Consider the following 5,649-nt stretch of genomic DNA (forward strand, 5'->3'; position numbering starts at 1 on the left):
ACAAGGACTAGGGAAGAGTGTCGACTCTTCGATACCTCGGTAAAAAAATTGGAGGAGTATTCTTACCCTTACTTTACATTCTGCATTTCACTTTGTGCAATTGCTTAACTAGTAGTTGTAGTAATGACTTAGATCCTGTTTGGCACAGCTTATTTTCAGCTTCTTCACAAATTTAAGCTGAAGTCCTGCCAAACAGGCAGCTTCTGCAGCAGCTTATCAGTTCAGCTGCTTCTCAAAATGAACTAAAAGCAGCCAACAAGCAGAAACTGCTTTTTACCAGCTTATCAGATAAGCTGCTTTTTCAACAAGCAGCAGCTGTCCCAAACAGGGCCTTAGGGTTGTTGTTCATCTACTAGTATTTACTTATTTCTAGTAGTTGGGTGAAGATGGGCTCATGCTTAGGGTTTAACTTCTGTTGGAATTTTAGAAAAGCTCAATTCACCGCCATTTGGGCATCGTGATCCTTTCATAGGTAATCATCATCATCATATGATGTAGACCTCTTACTGATGGGCAAATAACTTTTTGTTGTCTAAATGCTTGGTCTCAGGGCAAAAACATTCCAAAAACTTATTGCGGCCAAAGCCTAGATCTACATCATGTGTTTAACAATCCCATGTTGAAGAAATGCATCATATTTTGCAAGAATTCATCATTTAATTAAGTAGATCTTAATTGAAAGAATTCTTTGAGTTGTCAACGCGACCGCTGCGTCTTGCCTGGATCCATAGCCCGTGACGCCCATGTAAATTAAGAATCACACTAGTGATGTTGTGAGTTTAAATGCAAAAGTCCTTAAAACTACATATGATATGAGTTGCATTAAGGTACTCAACCTTGCAACTGAATGAATATTTTGAGGGTTGGTGAACATTGTATAGATAATCGTCAAATTAATGAGGTAGATCTCCTAGTAGTGGGCAAGAAAACTTGCTCCACAGAAGTACCATCTCTAGGGTGATAAGTCCGTTAAATGAACAAACCACAGCTAGTGCTTAGATCATCACTACCCATGCTCTACTAATTTTTAAAATAACATCCAAGAACTTCATATGATCTTTTTGGGTTAGCACTCATCAGTAATCGTCTCGAAAGATGTAGACTGCATGGTGATAGGCATTTCAAATGCGGTTTAAAGCACGGTCTCTAGTCTACTAAACTCTATAAAAGAATTTAACATAGCTCGTGCTCAGGACTCCATCAACCTGTGCTCATGCGCCCAAAAAATATAATTTTATTTTGCAAGAGGATCATTAAATTTCAACTTAATTATATGTTGTGTTTAGCAAGCAAAGTTAAAGAATGCAAAAACAAAAGCACGTAGAGATATGTGAATTATAAATGTTAAAACAAATATAATTGCCGAACGAGTATGCAATTTTCATAATAAAACAGAAAATATATACAGTTACAAATATCATTAGTAGCCTAAAATTCAAATTTAGACACTTAACGCTAATGAAAAATAGTAAATGAAACATCATATGGTCTTTTTACTAAAAATTGCAGAAAATAAAAGGCTAAAATAAGAAATTATTCAGCCCAAACAATGGGTATGGCGCAGGCAGTCCATTCTAGCCGAAATGGCCCATTTTGGCCTGGTCCGTGGCATAAAGGAGACCGGTTAGGGTTGGAAAAACCCTAGCCGGTCCTCTCTTTGTGTTGCTGGCGCCGCCGCCAGGGGCCGAAGCCGTAGTCGCCGCGAGGAGCCGCCAGTGCGCGCCCGCGGAGGCTAGCTAGGGCTGCCCGTGTGGCCGCCATGATCGGTTCGCACCGGAGCATGGGGCGCCCGCACGCGCCTACGGAGGCTGCGTGACCGACCTGCGTCGGGGCTGGGGCACCCGCCCGCGAGGTTGCGGCGGCGGCCTGCCTGTGCGCGTGGCTCGTCCATGGACACACAGTACAATCATGCAGACGCCACGTAGTACAGTTGTTTCTTGGCGCTGCTCGATCGATCGCGCTGGCTGGATGCGGCATGCCGCCGTGGTTCTCGGTGGCCCATCGCCGTCCCCGGGCCGGGGTATTGTTTCCCGGCTTGCACGCACCACCTCAAATCAAAGGACGGCGACCACACATCGTCGTACCTTCAAGGTCAGGTCAGGCAGCCCCTTCAATTTCGCTAGATCTGATGAGACCTCTTTTTTTTTTTGTATCGGTACTTATATTATTATTGCTCCTGCTTGATCCAAAAACCATTCAACGCTCATGTATAGTCAGTCATGTTTGCTCGTCGCTTGACAGAGGGGCCAAAACAGGTAGCAGTAGTGTGCCCCAGTGGCCCAGGCTCTACACTCTACAGTGTTAGATCTAGGTGCGTGCCCCATACGGCCATAGTGTGCATGCCATCACACACGAATAATAAATGCAGGCAATAAATCAGCTCCCAAAGGGTAAAGAATGAAAAAAAATATAAACTGGCACCTTCATAACAAGTGGATAATTTTTTTAAGTGTTGCCTATTTTCATAGTAGGTAAAAACAAGGGGTGAGCTGTTTTCAATTTTGTACCACAACAAAAACAGCCTTTGGAACAAAGCAGTTGTGGCATTTCAGCCCTTTGGTTGACTTTTACAAAATCAAAAGCAGGTTCCAAAGCCCAACCAAAAGGACCTTAAAATTATCAAATCAACAAAAGCTACTTGCCAAGAACATAGAAAAAGAAAAAATTGTCCTCATTAGATACACCAAGCAAAAAATAAACTTTTGAATGATCTACATCAAAATAGACTCGAACCCATTCGATAATCTTTTTTGGTGTTTCATGATCAATATTATTGTTTATACAAGATCATGCAAGAGTCCAAGGCATAAGATGAGAGAAGGCCAGACAAAGACAGAGAAATAAAGGAAAAATAGAGCACTCAACCACACCAAACGTGTCCCACGTAATAAGAGTGTTACTATACTGAAGAAGAGCTACTGAGAAAGAGTACACAGAACGCTCAGGTATCCACCGGACGTCACACTAGATAGGACACCGGATACGGAACTCAAAGATATCTGCATCATATTTGAGAATATCCATAAGGTACCAGACTTATCCAGTGTCCATCGGATACCTCACCGAACCGGACGTGTCTAATGTAACACCGGTGAAAGCACTAGATTCTCTGACTCAAATGGCTAACAATGTCAAGTACCGACTGCTAGCCGTCGAGGACAAACACTGGTGTGTCTAATGCCTGCACCGGAGTATCCAGTAAGTATGCAAAAAATATGCATCACTTCTGATGGCTAGTTTTGGACTTGGGGGCTATATACCACCACAATAGGGCATTTGAGATGTGCGGGAGCTAAAAACATTGCTAAAGAGTTGAGACTACATTCCTATAGCTCTAGACATCTAAGTGCTTAATGATCACTCTGTGATTAGCGTTCGTGCTTTGTGAAATGCTTAGGTTAGTTAGACCGCTATCATTAGCTCTTGCTCTAAGTTTTGCCTACTGATTAGAAGTGAGGTTAAAGACCCTCAAACCCTTGGTGCTTGCATGCATGATTATATACCTTGGCTCTTGCGCGCACCATTGTGTTGTACCAAAAGGGGTTGTAACCTTGTGATATCATATTAATTACATTTATGGTGTGGTCGCTATCGTGTACTAGAGAGAACGAGGACCATAACATCTTGGCTGGAAACTTGATAGCGCAGAAGACACAGAGCATCCGAGAAAGACCAAAAGTGGAGCACCATTTGCATGGAGAAGGTCTGAAGCTATCCACGAAGTTACTTTTGAGTGGGAGCTTGTCCCTTGTGTGGGCATTCCCTTTCATGGGGCTCCAACAAGGATTAGGGGAAAGCTTGCATGCTTTTTGATACCTCGGTAAAATACTGATGCTTCATTGGATGTGAAAGGATCACGATGCCCAAGAGAGGGTGAATTGGGCTTGTCTAAAATTCTAACAAAAGATTAAACCCTAAACATGAGCCCAACTTCACCCAAACTACTAGAAACAAGTAAAAGCTATGGAATAGAGAACAACCCTAAGTCATTATTGCAAATACGAACTAAGCAAATACACAAAATAAAATGCTCAAAGTAAATGTGTAAAGTAAAGTAGGGACAAGAAGACTCCTCCTATTTTTCCTAAGGTATCGAAGAGTCGCCACTCACCACTGGTCCTCGTTGGAGAACCTGCACAAGGGTATCGCTCTCCCTTGGTCCTCGCAAGAACCAAGTGCTCACTACATGAATCCACTTAATTCCTGTTGGTTAAGAACCAACGGGAATTACTAATCCTCGTCGGTTTATGGCTTATTCCTGTCGGCGGTAAGCCGATAACCGTCAGATGTCGGGGATAAGATTATTCCCGTCGGCTGCTGACGGGAATAAGTAATCATCGTTGGCCAGTTACAAGCCGTCGGCAATAAACACTAATTCCCGTAGGTCCGGCGGGTCGGCGGGAATTAACAATTAATTCCCGTCGGCCCTGTAACTCTCGTCGGCCATGACCGACCGACAGGGATTAACAATTAATTCCCATCTGCCCTACCTAGCCGACAGGAATTAATTGTTAATTCCCGTCGGTTCGACCATAGCCGACGGGAGTTACTGGGCCGACGGGAATTAACCTATATTGCTGCAAAACCAGCACCAAATTAGGTAACTATTTATCCACAATTGCACACATAACATATATATCATCACACAGAACAAACACATGCATTGAGTTTTCACACATAACATATATATCAATTCACACATCACAAACTTAACATCGCCAACATAGTTTACACAAACATTTCAAATAGGAACAACGAGATAAGTTCAAGTGTTTAGTTCGCGAAAAACATAGCGTGCACGAGTTAAAAAACATAGCGTGCACGAGTTCAAGTGTTTAGAGATAACCATCACTTGGGTGGTTAGAGCTTTGACCGCTGCCGCCACCAGGAGGAGGGAACGCGAAGAGAGAGAGTCAACAAATCCAGTCCCTGCTGTGCGATCAGACCCACTACCACCCGCTTCGGGCGTAACCTATTTAAGTTAGCAAATATTAACATTTTTATCTCAAATATCAAACGTTAAATGCAAATATCAACAAGTATACAAGTGTATAAATTCATCGAGAGTTATTAAACGTACCCTATCTTCAGGTGCAGGTATATGTGTCGGAGGGGTGTTGAACTGTGGTGGCGGAGCTAGTGTGGATGCAAACTGGCTCCATTGTGGTGGCGGTGGAATATTTGTTGTCATGCCCTGTTGCTGCATTAACTGTTAAACATATGTATTACTATTGAAGATGTTGTATTGAAATATAATAATTTCGAGTTCGAAATATGTATACTCATTTGATACATCGCTTGATTATGTGCATTGCAAGCCTCCATAAATTTTCGTTGTTGTCTCATCTCTTCACGCATCCTCATAATCTCCAACTCATGCTCGTTCGGTCGACGAGAGCACGAGCTATGAGAAGACGAACCCGTCCTCTGAGATCTCACTGACGACAAGTTAATGAATCCGTCGAAAAGTGCGTATCTATAAGTGATTCAAAAATAGTGATTACTGCATAAACAATTTAGTTTCTACTATGTAATTTCATAAGCTAGAGCTTACCGTCCATGCGTTTTTCCACCACCACTTGCGTACACCACCGAGGGATCCACCGGTTCATGTCGCCAGTCGAAGTCAGGGCCATGACGACGAACCAT

The 5,649-nt window shown here is 42.8% G+C and overlaps 1 long non-coding RNA gene across 1 annotated transcript; it reads left to right on the top strand.

Annotated features, from left to right (window-relative positions):
- Nucleotides 1-1,655: 1,655 nt before the first annotated feature.
- Nucleotides 1,656-2,232, top strand: LOC100126917 (uncharacterized). The gene has a single exon (NR_157601.1). It is a non-coding gene; the product is annotated as an uncharacterized lncRNA (long non-coding RNA).
- Nucleotides 2,233-5,649: the final 3,417 nt, after the last annotated feature.

Source organism: Zea mays, chromosome 10, assembly GCF_902167145.1.
Source record: "Zea mays cultivar B73 chromosome 10, Zm-B73-REFERENCE-NAM-5.0, whole genome shotgun sequence".
Classification (NCBI taxonomy): Eukaryota; Viridiplantae; Streptophyta; class Magnoliopsida; order Poales; family Poaceae; genus Zea; species Zea mays.